This window comes from Podarcis filfolensis (assembly GCF_964270895.1).
Source record: "Podarcis filfolensis genome assembly, chromosome: 15".
Classification (NCBI taxonomy): Eukaryota; Metazoa; Chordata; class Lepidosauria; order Squamata; family Lacertidae; genus Podarcis; species Podarcis filfolensis.
Genome location: NC_139618.1, coordinates 28,620,266 through 28,636,403, shown reverse-complemented (window position 1 = coordinate 28,636,403; position 16,138 = coordinate 28,620,266). Strand labels below are relative to the sequence as shown.

General features: G+C 45.1%; 1 protein-coding gene across 2 annotated transcripts in view; it reads left to right on the top strand.

The window, feature by feature from the left end:
• Window positions 1–1,364: 1,364 nt before the first annotated feature.
• SIK3 (SIK family kinase 3) overlaps window positions 1,365–16,138 on the top strand; it is a 100,267-nt gene continuing 85,493 nt past the window's right edge. For both annotated transcript variants that reach the window (XM_083588347.1, XM_083588346.1), the window contains exon 1: window positions 1,365–1,516. The gene's annotated coding sequence lies outside the window, so the exon portion shown is untranslated. The remainder of the gene's footprint in view (window positions 1,517–16,138) is intronic.

The following is a 16,138-nucleotide window of genomic DNA, read 5'->3' as shown; positions in this document are numbered from 1 at the left end:
GCTTTGTTTATGTATGCTAGTACAGCAGCAAGAATACTCATTGCAAAGAACTGGAAGACACAAGATTTACCCACGCTGGAGGAATGGCAGACGCAGTTGATGGACTACATGGAGATAGCTGAACTGACCGGCAGAATCCGAGATTTGGATGTAGAAACAATTGAGGCGGACTGGAAAAAGTTTAAAGACTACTTGCAAAAGTATTATAAACTGTATGAATCTTAAGATTGTGCATGATTTGGAAAGGATACGCTTTAGCAATCATGATTAAGTAAATAGTAAATCAAGTGATAAAAGAGAAAAGGAGATAATATGAATTGAACATGTTACGTTTATTTTAAAGGTATAAAAATTGTGATATAACATATTGAATTTAGATACATAACATGTAAAAGTTACAATAAGGTAGGACATAAGGTAATAAATTGCTGACAAGGTTAATATAAAGAACGCAGAATCGGAAGGGGTGGGGAAGTCCAAGTTGGGATTTATTTTTGTTTTGATTTTTATTGTTTTGTTATAAAAAAAAAAAAAAAAAAAAAAATGGTTTCTTGTAAACTCCTCATTTGCTTGCAATGTACAAAATTTGGAAAGAAACGCAATAAAAAATACTATTAAACAAATTGTTAATCCAAAAAAAAAAAAAAAAAAAAAAAAAAAAAGAAGAGTCGGACACGACTAAACAACAACAGCAACAACAAAAATAATCCCCAAGAGAAAGGCTAACCCACCCAAGTTTCTGATGCCAAGAGACCCGGGCTGGCTAGGAGGGCTTCAGCCTTGGGCGACAGCCTCCCAGCCTCCCTCTGCAGCCGGCGCTCCTCTTCCTCATGTGGCGGTGCAGCCGCCCGGCTCTGCAAACGAACCGCGGGTCGCACGTGCGAAAGGCGGCGCGTCGTGTCGGGCAGCCCTCGTGCAAGCGAAGGCAAAGGCTCCTGGTCGGGCCCTGCTCTGGAGCGCGCGGGGTACAAGACCACTTCCTTGGTGGTCTCCCGCACGGCTTGATCTGCAGCAGCAGCAGCTGCCGCCGGAATTGCAACGAGCGGGCAATTTTGTCCCTTCGCGCTCCCCGTAGCCGTCGCGCACGCCGGCCGCCTGCCGTGCGCGCTGACGTCCCTCTCGCGTCAGAAGCCGCCGCGGCTGGGCCCGCGCGCGGCTCCTCCTCCTCCACCACCTCCTCCTCCGCCGGTTGCCATGGCGGCGGCTGGGGCCCCGCCCCCGTGCGGATGAGCTCACGCGGTGCCGCAGCCCCGGGAGGAGGGGGGAGGGGCGGCTGCTCCCTCACAACAAGATGGCGGCGGCGGCTGCAGCGTCCGGTGGCGGCGGCGGCGGTGGAAGCGCCGGGGGCCCCCCGCTCCCGGCGCCCGGGACCCGCCTGCCTCCCCCGGCCCCGCCGCCCTCCGCGGCCCGCCCGCCGGGCCCCGCGCGCATCGGCTACTACGAAATCGAGCGCACCATCGGCAAGGGCAACTTCGCCGTCGTCAAGCTGGCCACGCACCTCGTCACTCGCGTCAAGGTGAGGCGGGCGCGACTCTGAGGGGCCTCGGACCCGCTCCTCCGCCGCCCGGTCGCCTGACAGCTCCGCTCCCCGAGGCTGGAGCGCGCCGCCCCCGCGGCCTTGTGGTGGGGGGTCGCGTCTGCTTCGTGCCCGGCAGCGACAAAGCGAGAGGGGAGACCAGACCAGACCGCCACCCCGGCACCGGCCACCCCGGCTCCTCTCCTTTCCTGGGAATGCCGGCGGGAGCCTTCCGAGCCCCGCCACGCCGAGAATGTGCGTGGCGCGGCTCTGGGCATCCCCGGAGGCGTTGCAACGAGCTCCTTGCGCTTGCAGGAGACTGGCTTGGGAAGGTGGTCTTGCCCCTTTCCTCTTCGCTGTGAGGGATGCTGTTGCCGCCTCCCCGTCCAGTACTTGGTCCCCACAACCAGGCTGCCCTGCTTGTGCTCCCGCTTTCCGCGCTCCCGGAGAGGGGAGGCTTCTTCCGAGAGTGCCACTTTTCCCTGCCAGAGCAAACCTGGTCCTTTCCTTTGCCTGCTGGCTCCTTGAAGTGCCTGTGGTCCAGGCAGGCGCTGCTGCTGGGTTGCTGTGGACCAGCCACATGTGGCTAGGGATGCAGGCACCCCGGGTGCCTCCATGCAAAGTAGCCACGGTGGTAACTTTGAGAGCACCTTGCTTTCCGGCACTGATAAGGTTCATCCAAAAGCCGGGCACGGTCTTGCTGTCAGTTTGCACTGGGCCTCTGTTGATCTCCGACTAATAAAGAAAATTCCCCTCCTTTCTCTCTCATTCTCTCTCTCTCTCTCTCTCTCTCTCTCTCTCTGTGTGTGTGTGTGTGCCTGTCTGTGGAAAGGAGGTCTTTAGGAGATGGTTCAGAAACTTCATTTAGATTTTTGTTTCATTTAAATTTTGCTTAAACAGCAGAACCTTTTAAGGCCAATTTTTATTCAGTGAAGGAGGATTGGAATGCTTTTGTGCTGTTGAAAAGAGCAAGGGCAATGAACGTTGCCTTTTGTGAGGCCTGGCACCTGTTAGCAGAGGTTAGTGCCTTTTTCTTTAGTCAATTTCTTTCATATGCTTTTGGTGCATTAGCTGGCAATGCGTACCTGTGCTAGCTGCTTACGTTTGCCATGTTGGATGATGGCTTCATAGTGGCAGGGTCCCTTTCCATCAATTGGGATCTGATTTGGCATTTTTTCTGTCCAAGGTGTGATATTCTGAAACTGACCAGATTACCGGTATTTCATTCATCATTTGACAAGAATCTAAACCAAAGCTGGTCACTTTCCAAGGATACCTTCTGCTTGGGGCAGGACAGAATTTCCTGTCTGATCTGGTGGCAGCAGCCTTGGAATCTTACACCTTCTCTTAAAGCATGAAGCCTGACTACTGGCAGCAGTAATCTCAAGATTTTTGCCCTGTAAGCATCTTCTGAGATGGCAATTATCATTCTGCATGTGGAAAGGAGTGGTCTGGCTTGTGATGGTTGATCCCGGGTGACTGATGGGAGGAGGGTGTCACCAGCTGGTCTGATGGAACTTTTGAAATCTGGGTCTGAGAGGAGAAAGCAACTTGATGAGATCAATAGTGGGAGAAAAGGGGTTGTTGGGTTGTTGTTTTTTTGTTTCCTGCCATGTAATCTATTCCTTAATCACCAGTTACTGCTGCTAAGAGTGGTCCATGTGATTTTATTTTTTTTGCACATATGTAACTTCTAATTGAATTGTTAAATGGCATTGAAACTCAAGGACTACATTCTTTGACTCTATCTTTTACTTTCCCCTTTATATACATATATATATCTGCCAACTGAGGACTACAGTTTATTCATTTGATAAAGTGGACTCTTGTCCATGAAACTTGTCATAACAAATTAGTTGGTCTTCAACATGCTACTTGAACCAAACACAGGTACTACTTGTATCCTCTGATCATGAAGCTGAATTTTGGGTTGTCGTCTTAGCTGCTGGGCCTTTTAGATTGATGATGTGCTAATCAGCTGTTTGTTCATCAAATGCTGCTGAATGCAGCTTGACAGCAAGTCTGTCTAACCAACATATACAGTGGTACCTCAGGATAAGAACTTAATTTGTTCTGGAGGTCCGTTCCTAACCTGAAACTGTTCTTAACCTGAGGTACCAGGCCTCCTGCTGCTGCCGCGACGCCATTTCTGTTCTCATCCTGAAGCAAAGTTCTTAACCCGAGGTTCTATTTCTGGGTTAGCGGAGTCTGTAATCTGAAGTGTCTGTAACCTGAGGTACCACTGTACATTATGAGAAATTCTCCTATTGTTGGACTAAGTCAGGTGAGAATAAGTCAGTGCTCCTGCTTTTTGCCTGCTCCCATCTACTGTTAATCTGGTGCCAGGGGCAGCAATGCAGAAATCTGCAGAAATTTGGAATAAAATCTTCATCTCTGTCTGCAGGCTAGTCCAGCAGAGCTTCTAGGTCAGCTCTGTTACTTGTGCTGATATTTTGTTTCTGTATAGTATAGAAAGCAGACAGGAAGCAGTGGTCCTATGATGGTGAGTTTCCGATCTATGTAAGAAGCCCTTCGGTCCATCTATGGCTGTGGTGTGCAACATCTGAGGTGGCACAGTGCTGCTGGTGCTATCGTTCAGTTTATTGCAGAGCTTAATTGCTGCTTTCTCCCTACCTGCGGCTCTCCAGCTATTGTTGGACTACAACTCCCATCACCCCTGACCATGGCTCATGCTGGCTGGGATGATGGGAGTGAAGTCCAACAACAGCATATGGGTGCATGTACTCCAGGTAGTTTCCCAGGTAGAGCTACCCTCCACTGTTAAATTCATATTTAAAAAGCCTAACTCAACCAGGATTACTGACAGTGGTTGATGTTAAAGTCTATGAAAATATCAGGGTAAAAGCTGTGTTAATGAATAACAGAGGCTTAGTATGGGAACTGAAGTTTGAAGAACCTGCTTCTTTGAGAGTTTTCCCTGCATATCTTATGATCTGGAGCCCATTCTGAATACAAAAACTTATTGACTGAGGAGCTCCTGGATTGCTAACGAAGGGCACCTTCCACTTGCAGAAGGTACCAGCACCCAGAAGAGGCTTCTTGCTAGAAAGTGGGTGAGGCAGGAGGAAGTAACTTCTATTTCCCCAAGCCCCCAGAATCACTTCCCATGCTGTTCTGGAATCCCCTGGAGCAGCTTTTTAGGGGACTGTAAGAGAAAGGAGGAATTGATGAAAATTGCCACTCCAACCCCTTATAATGTGAGCACCGAGTAGAGCTCTCTGTTCATTATGAGAATGGATTCAGCTCATTGCATCTGACACAAGAAATCTCAATTTAAAATAAATCTTACTTTCCTTGTTTTGTTTAGAGTGGGTCTTAGTTGCACAAAGACTTTTTCGTAGCTTCTTGGATCAAGAGACTGACTAGCATGTATCTGAAATGCTTCTTGAACCTGTTGATTCACTTCTGCCAGTGGGTGGAGAGGAACTGCTGTTCCTTGGAAGTCGATTCTCTGCTCAGTTTGAGCAACTTGCATTCTGAGAATATTTAGCCTGACCCGAGTTTGTAATTCAATCAAGAGTTCAAAGTGAATTCTTGAAGGCCAAATATCTGACCTGTACTCTCAAAACATGTGTGGGTGGGTGGGGGCAGGTGAGAGAAGAAATGCAGACTTTGAAGAAGGGGCAGAGGATCCTTGTGCCTCTCAAAACCTTTTCATCTAAAGGTTCCTCAAGTTCATTTTGTTGTCTCCAGCAAGCAGAGTACATGACCAGCAGATGTCTGCTTATGCGGGGTTTCTCCAGTCCTTGTGTTTTTCTGTGGTCTCGATTGGAGGCAGTCACCGTAGTGATTCAGAGATGGATGGCTGCAAACAGGCTTAGAAACAAATAGGTGATTGTTTACAAAGTCCACCAGAAAGCCTGAAGTGTTGAGCAAGGCACTAATACTGAAGTGGGAAAGTGTTGTGGGGAAATCCCCCCCATGCCCACCCCACCCGCCTGCATTCAAAAGCAGGCCAGTGTTTTTCAGTTAACAGGAATTCTGTCTGGGGCTTGACTTAAGTAGACTTTGGTAGGGACAGACAGATCCATGGAAAACTGGAGCCCTGGGGCAATATCCAAAGGTTTCACAGAGCTTTTGTGATAGTAATTGAAACATTGGGGTGGGGGGTGGATCTGACTGCAGTAGAGGTTACCCATCTATTTCCCCTCTGTCTGCTTATGGTGAAGCTGCAGAATCCAAGAGTCCTGTTTGTTAAGAGCTCTTGGAGAATGGAACTCCCAGTAAAATTGGCAAAGCCACAAGCATTGAAAAATATGGAACATGCTTCTGTTTTACAACTCTGAGGATCATTTTGGAAGGGCAAATAGGTGAGAGGAGCTGTTGTATTAGACCAATAACATTTCAAGGTTCACAGAACATGTCATTGTTTTTTGGATTCTGAGAGACTCATTGTGGCTTGCTTCATACAAGTCTTAAGTTCTTGCTTGTTACAGCGGTAACTTTATTGCCTACTTGCCTTTCTTTATGGAAGATCCCTTGCTTCTCAGTAGAGACTTCTAGCTTTCCCAGTAGCCTTTCTCCAGTCTCCTTGTCTGTCAGAAATTCTTTTGAGCTTAGCGCTGGCAAGATTCCTTCTAAGCACAAGGCCACAAACACTGTTGAAATGGACCCTTTCACTTAAAAGCGCAGATGGTCCATTTATTTACTGCGTTCTTGCTAACCTTGAAAATATGTTTGCTGAAATTCACAGTGATGGAACATTGTGGTAAGAGAGCATTGTTCACTTGAAAAATGCAGGCTATTTGGTTTCAGAGACAATGTTTAGATGCTGCTATCTGGGAAATAAACTTTGATGCATGCATGCGAAGCTAGGTTTAGAGGAGCTGATTTTAAATCCTGTTAACTTTTAGTGTATGGCAAGGATGCTGCTGTCAGCTAGACAGGAACCGACTTGCTTCTCTGGGGGTATTAACAGGACACCTGCAGGATATCTTACTGTGTTCCTCCCTCTCTGTTTCCTGTGTCCTTTCACCTCATTTCTCTTGCATTCTGATGTTGCACAAGGAGGAGGGAAAATGCTCTATGACCTCTCTACCAGGCTGTTGTGTACAAATCCTTCTAGTGTCCTTGTTGAGTTAGAGTAGAATTTGCTGCACTGTCAACCCAGTGGTGTCATTGCAGGCAGAGGGAGTTTGAAATTGCCCCATTACTGGGCAGTGCCATGTGTGTGGTGTCTGTTACGCAACTGTGGCGAGGCTTGGGCCCTTATCCGCTAATTTATTCTGGATGTAGTTTTGTTGGTGATCTTCTGATTCTCTCTCACAACATTATGCTGTGTACCTGTATTTGCATACAAGATAGTATTTTGTACAGAAACCTGATGTGCATCAGTAGCGCATTGCATTTGGCAAATATGCAAGTGCTCGCTCAGTAATGCTGCAATCCCTCCATCTTGTGTCCTCAGGAGGGCCAGGTAGGCTTTGTCTGAGATGCATACTCACAGTCTCCATAGTTAGTTCTTGGTTTCCTGCCTTTTCCTTCTGGAAGCTCAACTTGCAAGGGCTGATTACCTTGTCATATGCTGGGGACAATCCTGACAAGTCTAAGGTGAAGCTGTTACTGATAGTGTAGTCTTTTCCTCACATATCACTCATGCCTGAGAACATGGGTAGGCAAACTAAGGCCCCGGGGGCCAGATCTGGCTCAATCGCCTTCTAAATCTGGCCCGCGGATGTTTTTACATGAGTAGAATGTGTCCTTTTATTTAAAATGCATCTCTGGGTTGTTTGTGGGGCCTGCCTGGTGTTTTTACATAAGTAGAATGTGTGCTTTTATTTAAAATGCATCTCTAGGTCATTTATGGGGCATAGGAATTCGTTCATCCCCCCCAATATAGTCCGGCCCCCAAGGTATGAGGGACCGGCCCCCTGCTGAAAAAATTTGCTGACCCCTGCCTGAGAAGTTGATTGTTTGTTGTCTAACTCCTCAGTCAATTTTAATTTAAGCTGCACTGTAATCTGAAAGCAACTTAATTTGCCAAGTTGCCAGAGTTACCATCTCAATATTGGTATCTGCACTTGATTTCCCAGGCTGCTCTAGTTTACCCCCCAGTTTACCAATATTTTAACTAGGAAAGTGAAACTGCTTTTTTTGCTGACATTTCACATTTGGTGGCTTCTGGCAAATGTGGCTTCCTGGTTGACCTAACTTCTGAGTCTGAGGTGTAGGATGTTGAACAGCAACCATGATTCTGTTTGTTGAAATCCTCTGTAATCAGATCAGCAGAATGCATCATCATCATCATCATCAAGCGAAGCCCTACTACTAGCTGAGGTGGGGAAAAGCTTCTGTTCTTTGGGGAATCTGTAGGACGTCTTATATGGCATGTTTGGAAGGGCTAGTTGTTGGGAGCATTTGTGATTTGTTACTTGCCTGAATGCAGAAAAAGAAAAGGGTCATGTTCAGGGCTGTTCTCCTTCCCTGTTCAACTCTTCTGCTGTTCCTCATGCACATACCTCCCTCTGCCACACAAAGCAATGTATACTAGGAGACTGCTGTCTCCTGATCATGGCATAGTGCTAGCTTGATGTGGCCTCCTTTTCTGGTTCAGATATTTACTCACAGTGCACAGGGACTATGATTCCCCCTCCCCTCTATCAATTGAATCTTGTGAAATATGTCTGACATCTGTTGGAAAGACACCTTTTCTAGCAGTACTCCTGGGGCTTGTGGTTTCTCAAAGAATCCTGATATGTTTGCTGTTGAATGAAGAAGGATGTGGAAAAGAGGCAGAGAACTGTTGCCAGCATATTCACTCTGTGATTCCCTCGACACTCCTTAGAAGCAGAAGAATGCATTAATCGCCAACATGTATTTAACTGACTCTAAACAACTCTTAACTTCTAAAAGTATTTTAGTGTAGTCAGCAAAAGGACCACTATAAAATGTTCATCACCTCCAGCTCAGTTCTGTCGACAGGTGACATTTGTGTGTCTCAAAACACCTCCTTTTGTGAGGGCTGTAAAAACTGGAAAGTGTGTAGGTGTGTTGGGGGAGGGGGGATTAAGGTCTAGCTCTTGCCTAACCCTCCCCAAAGAAAAGAGCTCCACATGATCAAATCTGAGGAAACAAGACCAGAACTTTGGTGTTCTCTCAAGCTCTTATCGGGTGGTGCTGGAGAGCTCTCTGCAATATTGAGATTTAAGGTAGATCAAAATCTTGTTCAGCATTTCTTTCCATGGTTAGATAATGCCAAAAACGTGTTATGAAGAGTTCACTTGTTTGCTTCGTAAACAAACAGCACTTGCTCATCCCTCCCTCTCTTGATGGTTGTACTGCAGCTTGTTTTCCAGTGACTGTCTGCTGGGGTGGGAGAAAGGCCAGAAAGAGGATCAAAGTTGGCTGACTGACTTTGTGACTAGTGTGTCCTGTGCTGCACCCCTTTTGGAAGGGAAAATGGTAATTGACATACTGCATGCACATGACTCCCTATGTCTGGTGGTAGGCACAGGTGATTCCAGAGATCTAAATGTGATGGCTGTGTACACCACAAGAGACAAAATTTCTGAGGTGCCCTGGATTTTGAGTCATTGTTGGAAAAAACTGGAAATGGCTCTAAGAAACAAATTGAATTAGTGACTTGTGGTCACGTTCATGTTGGGTGGGGACAAGAGAAGTGCATGTATGCCCTTAAATGCCCTTTGCTTTCAAGATCTGTGTTAAGTGTGTTGAAGCTTTGCTCGAATCCATATTCTGTGGGTTACTTGGTTTTTTAAAGATCATAGCTGAAGATCACTTTGAATCTATAGGTAATATAATTCCACATTTGAAAATTGGACTTCCAGGCTTCTGGAGCCCCTTTTGCTATTTATTCATATTGAAATACTAAATAAAATCAATATTACAAATAATAAAAAAAAGAATCATAATATTCAAAGCAAATTCAGAACTCCAATTACATAAAATGCCAGTGAATGGGACAAAAAAAAAAAAGTCACTGAAGCCCTGTCAAAACAAGCAAGTATTTTAAGGCCTTCTGAAAAGCCTGAAGTGTAGCCACCTGCCACAGCTCTATAGAGAAAGGCTTGGAGAAGCCCCAAGCATCAGTGGTACCCTCTTTTCAGTATGTATTGGGGACTTCTGCGTGGAGATGAGTCACTTGTTCTAAAAATGACTAATGACTGCGAATCATTCTGAAACAACTCTCTTTTGGTGTGTGTGTGTGTGTTAGGTAACAGGGAGGCTGTTGGGCTACAGAAAATCTCTCTATGCAACCAATAATATTTCTTCTACTGACAACTCTTGGGTCACTCTTAACAGGCTGTAGCTCATCCTTTTATTAGTGCTCCAGATGTGATATGAATTACCTGCTTCTGGAGATCATAGAGCATGAAAGTGTTCTCTGCTCCCACCACTGCTCTTCGGCATTTCAATCTGTCTGATCTTGTTTGGCCTAGGGGCACCGCATGGTATTATTATTATTATTATTAATTAAATTTGTATACTGCCCTCTACCCGCAGGTCTCAGGGCGGTTCTCAATATAAAATCACAATATAAAAACACAAAACATAATAAAAACAAGAACATCCCAATAATCCCTCTCCTTCCCAACACATTTTAAAAGGGCATTGGATGTCAGTAGCCAAAGGCCTGGTTAAAGAAGAACACTTTTTTATTCTAAATCTCTCAAAGTTTCTTTGGTATGTCTCTTTCAATATTTATTAAAATATTTGTATGGCATCTTATTCCTAGGAACAGCATTCAGGGTGGCCACTGACAAGTTACTGTAGCAAAGCTGAAACAACTGCGAAAGTGAAAGCAGAGCTAAAGCTTTAGATGAAACAAGTTGCACTGTTTCTATATTTCTGTATATTAATAAAATGTTTTCCAAGCCCTCCTTTGCTTTGTGTGTCCCCTCTCTCCCATGATGTCTGTAAATTGGCCCTGTCTGAAGAGATGGGCATGTTCTCTTTGCTTCTGAATCAATTCTATTATCACTTTAGTCACGTTATTTTATTGTCTCTTGAAAATGTCTGAAAGCTATACATGTTATGTATCGGTCTTGTTGGGCATGCAAAAGGAGGAGAGTGCTAACTATGGAAACTTGCCCCCCCCAACTGGAATGGTATTGTGTGATTTTTATTTGGTCTCAGTAAAAAAACATTTAGGACATTTTAATCTACCTTTTGAGTACCACATAACTCTTCATTTTGCTTAATGTTAAAACATAAGAGTTGGGGGGAGGGTTTAAAATAGTTCATTAAAGGAGGGCAAGAGCATCCTTCTTGCAAAACGTCTAGGTTATCTTGTGCCAATGCTACACTGAAGCAAAGAACACATAGTAGCAGTTCCCACTGCTACATAGTAGCAGTTCTACTCATAAATATATGACAACTACTCAAGTCTGTCCACATACATCCAAGAAAGTGTGGTTTTTTAACTCTGTCTTTTGAGTGGTTTTGTCAGGTTGGCCGAGCAAGTTCCTAGGGTGCTTGTTAATTCCCATGTGGAAATTAAAATATTGCAGTGTTTCTAACAGAGTCTTCCTGTTCACAGTTCACCTCCAGCTAGGCCCTCTTCCAGGATACTCCATTCCATTCCATTTCATGCCACCTCCCAGCCTTGGAGCTGGGAAGGCATGGGGATGCATTTGCTGCTACAACAATGCCTGGAAGTTAGGGAGAAGGCTAATAGCATGCCATGCTTTCCAGAAAGCAATGTCACAGTTTCCATGACAGAATGGGCAACAATTCATAGGCTTGTTATAGGGATAACACAGATAATCGGTGTTCAATCTGCTTTGAACAGTCTCTTTTCTTAAAAAAAAAAGTACAGAGAATGTTGATAGGAAAGGCAGGAACTTGATGAACACTACCTCGTTGCCTGTTCGCCATACATCAAAATTTTCCTTTAGAATCTGGGATTGAACAGTGCTTGTGTTTTATGTGATTGAGCCTGCAGTAGCAAACTGGATGAGAATCTGACATAGTGACCTTTCTCTGCTTTGGAAGTGCTTGGTTGTCAGTTTTAGTTAACTGTGAAATTCCAACCTGACATCGCAGAAGGCAAGGTAGTGTCTCCTGAGCTGGTATGTAGTTAATTGTCAGCCAGCGCAGGGCTGGACATTCACACACCTCATATGTCAAGTGTTTTGCTTATCTGAGTGTTGCTATGAAAGAAGTTTTTAGAGGAGAGACTAATAAGCTTGGGAGGGAAAAATCTCTGTTGAAGTTCTAAACTGATTAAAACTGGGCTCCAAGATTATGAAGGCTGGTTAAAGAAATGTGGATTGCGTCTTTCCCAGCTGTGAGGCAACATAGATATGCTGGAGTGATGGTAAGATCTACTTAAATTGCTAAATTGTCTTGGCTAGTGAGTTGGAATAGTCCTCATAATGACAACTGTGTACACAGAGTGCCACTCCAGTTTTTATTTAAAAATATCCTACCCAGAAAATCTCTGTGTTTCAAGCATCTAGAGAAGACAAACCAGTAGAGCCAGCACAATAATGCAGAGTTTGTAAATACCCTGCCAAAATTGGTACCTCCAGCACTCGTGCACTAAAGCAGGCAAGTTGCTTGTTCTTTGCTGCTTCTAGTGTCATATTTGCCTCAGGAGAGGCTGGCTAGGCTTGGCCCTGCAGCAGCCTAAGCTTTGCAGAAGAATGGAAGATTAAGAGACCTCCAGAAATGTAACTAATTTGTGTCTCCTTTTTTTGAGAGAGAAAGAATGAAGCTACCAAAATTAAGACAAATGCAGGATTCCCAACATCGTGCTCATGAAGTTAGTAGTGTTTAATTCAATGCCTATCCAATCTCAGCAAACTCTGCTGTTATCCCATCGCTTCCACAGCTAGGCCTCAAGATTCAGATAGTTACGCCCCCGTTTCCTGATTTGACTCTGACTTCCAAATGTGGCCTCTCCTGGCCCCCATGAATTTGGTAACGTGCTCTGAGAGGATAGCATGTACCGTATTTTTCGCTCTATAAGACGCACCAGACCACAAGACGCACCTAGTTTTTGGAGGAGGAAAACAAGAAAAAAAATATTCTGAATCTCAGAAGCCAGAACAGCAAGAGGGATCGCTGCGCAGTGAAAGCAGCAATCCCTCTTGTTGTTCTGGCTTCTGGGATAGCTGCGCAGCCTGCATTTGCTCCATAAGATGTACACACATTCCCCCTTACTTTTTAGGAGGGAAAAAGTGAGTCTTATAGAGCGAAAAATACGGTAGTTCTCCTCCCAGAATGACTACTAAAACCAAAGAATATATTTTAGCATGACAGGAGGAACACAGGGAACTGCCTTATACAGAGTCAAACTATTGGTCCATCTAGCTCAGTATTGTCTACATTGACTGGCAGCTACTCTCCAGGGTTATCGGCTATGATTTTTCTCAGCTCTACCTGGAGTTTGAACCTAGGACCCTGTGCATGCAAAGCAGATGCTCTGTCCCTGAGTTATGGCCCTTTCCAGTAGCTGTCTTCTGGGTGCCATTGTGCTGTTCTTGTGTGTCTAGCCTTTGGCCATTCACAACTATTACTGAGGCTTCTCTCTTGATGAGGGCATCTTGCATTGAAGTCCAGGCTATCGCAGCTCATTTTGACATGGTAAAAGGCAGCTTCATGCTTTCCTTTGTAAGAGAAGGAAAGCATCTGTATGTAACTTCTGGGCAGTAGATTTTTATACTTGGCAGACAGATACCACCACTCTTTGATTTCTTCTCTTTTAATAATTTTTGTTAGTACTCCTAATTAACATCTACTCTGAAGTCCTGTTGAATTCAGTGGGGCCTGCTCCCAGGGAAGTGGGAATAAGATTGTAGCCTTGGTATCTCAAGCTGTTCCAGTTAATTGCAGTCATTTAGTATTTAAATCCCAGATTAAAACTGGCCCTGGTTCACTGATGATGTGAACATCATGCCAAAACTTGGCACTCTTGAAGGATCTGCCAGCAAGCAAACCACAGAGGTCCTGGTATTTTGCTCCCTGCACCAGCATTGATGGATGATATTTCAGCAGTGGGTTTTCTTTCCATTCTGCATCATTTTGCCTTTCAGGGTAACTGCCGTGGATTTCTTTTCATAATAAAAGCACTGGCAGCTTAAGGTGATGACACTGCCTGTCAGTGGCTGCATTGACGTAGGTTCACCCAAGGAATGTATGGTGTGCATACGTTGAGATTTTGGATATGATTTCTAAGGAGACTCTTGTTTTTCAGAGTGGAAAATGGATTGTGCAGTTATCTAGATCTTACTTGCTTAGTGCCAGTCTACAGAGTCATTTGCTCTACTGTCAGTATACCTTTTTAAACTTGCATCTCCTACGCCAGGCATAGGAATCCTGTGACACTTCAGATGTTGCTGGACTCTAGCTTCCATCGTCCCTGACCGTTAGCTATGTCAGATGGCGAAAATGAGAGTTGGAGTCCAATAATGACTGGAGAGCCACAGCTTCCTTATTCCTGTCCTGCACTATCCACATCTCTCAGCCTTGTTTATGAAGTCATCCAGGGTTGCATCCAGTGTTAATTATACTTAGAGTTGGTTCTTTGAAATTAATAAACATGACTAAAAAAGATAGCATTCTAACAGTGAGAGGTTACTTGTGTAAGATCTCTTTTTTGCACTGAAACAAGTTAAATGTGATGGCACCAGGGAATGCTAATTCCTTTACCTGCACATTCTCCCCAACTGTGTTACTCCTAGTGTGGGTTGGTACAGCTTTGGAGACTGCAGCCACAATAAAAAATAGCTGACAAGACGTGGCTTTGGGTTGGGAAGAGTGCAAGCTAAAGTTTTGAGTACTCCTTTCTGCCCTCCCCTATGCATTCTAAAATATTCACTTGGGGTACCTCTGATTGTCAACATTTTCTAGGAGGAATTCAAGGAATACTGTGAAATGTAGGTTTATGAAAGTGGATTAAAGTGCTCAATAAATCCAGGCCTTTTGTGGTTAGGAAAGTGGGGGAATGAATTGAAAAATGTGGAGTGAACTGATGGGAAGGTGTATAAGCACCTTGCAAACATACTGGGGTGAGAGAAGAATGAACTTCCTGAAGACAAATCAGAAGGAATACACAATGAAGACCAGATTGAATCTAACCTTTGTAAACTTTGTGGCAGCAAACCGGGATGGATGCTCAATTAATAGGTCATTTGGAGAAGCTCTTAGTGGCATCTTGCATCATGTTGCCCCAGTCTGCTGCCGCTGCGTTTGGCTTGGGTCGAAGTGATTTTGCATAAGAGAGGTTGTCTCCTTCCATTCCTCAATACCTGTTCACCAAAGCTTTTTTCAATATGTAAATATGTATTTTTGTAACCTTTGAATTTTTTCTGAAGCTGCTAAACAGACTAAAACAGACCAAAGGACCCCCTAACTGGTTGGCAGCCCTAAGAGTGTCCTTAGAGTGAGATGAAGGTATAGAAAGATGGCAGGTCACAGAGCAGGGGAGAGTCTTGGCCATCCAGAACAAATGCCAGCGAGGCAGGAAATCTGTGGGGAAAGCAAAGTAAATGTGTTGCAGCTTTTGCCATGGCAACAAACATACCCTGTTCCTGTCAGGGAGAGAAGAGAAAAACAAAGCAGGTCAGCCACACGGAGGCCGAGGCAGGAGAATGACTCTGCCATAGCTTTGAAACTGTACTGGCAACCAGGGACCTTCGCCCCCTTCTCCAAGAACAGAGTTGCTTCTGCTGGCTTAAGAACAGTGAAAAGGCAATAGGGGTCAGGGGGTGGTGGGCTAACTAAGAGTCCAGAGAGAGATCAGAGCTGCAGGGTGTGAAGGCTTAGGAGACTGTCCTGTCCTAATAAATGTAGCGCAAGTGCTGCCCCCAAATTGCCAGTCGGTGCTCATGAACTTTCCATAACCTCCGAGTGGCACTTGTCTGGGCTCTGGAAACTGAAGCTGCAGCTGTATTTCACGTTGTCATTTGTGCAATACAGATCACAGAACTGAAGAGGCATTGCTTAAGTGTTAAGAATCTGAAAACTTCCCTTGGCTTCTGGAGTGCTTCAGATACCACCGTTGTGTGTGAGTGCGTGCATGTGTGCTCATATATTTATATATTTGTGTGGAACTACAACTGCTGCAAATGTTAGTGGGAAGTTCAGCTGTCTTGGTGCTGCATCTTGCTGACCCGTAGATGGTTGCCTGCATTTGCACACCCTGCCGTTGGTGGCAAAAGTACAAAGACGTTGGTCCCAAGGCAGCTTGTAGCACTCGGAACATTCTCAAAAAGCCGTTGCCTACTCACATGACAGAATTTTGCTTGTTCTACATTTCCTAAAGCGTATTTCTCATCTACCCAGGTCTGATGCAGATGCCTCACGGTGGTGCTTGATGCTGTATAGAGGCATCATTTTTGACATACAGGCTCGCTTGAGGGCCAAGCAAGCTACACCAATGGGTTGCAGTTTAGAAAGGGAGCAGCTCTGTCAATGTTTAGGACAAAGGTGGGATCTGATATGGCAGTGGGTGCATTGCTTGTCTGCAACTGCTTCCCAGGCTTGTGGAACAAAAGTGGAGCGTGCTGGAACAGATCCACAGGGAGGCTTCCCAGAAGCTTAGATAGGCTTATGGTCTGAAATGGATACTGTTGTAGTTCAGGAATAACAACCAGTGCCTGGGATTAAGAGGCCCAGGAGAGCTGCTCAGAGCTG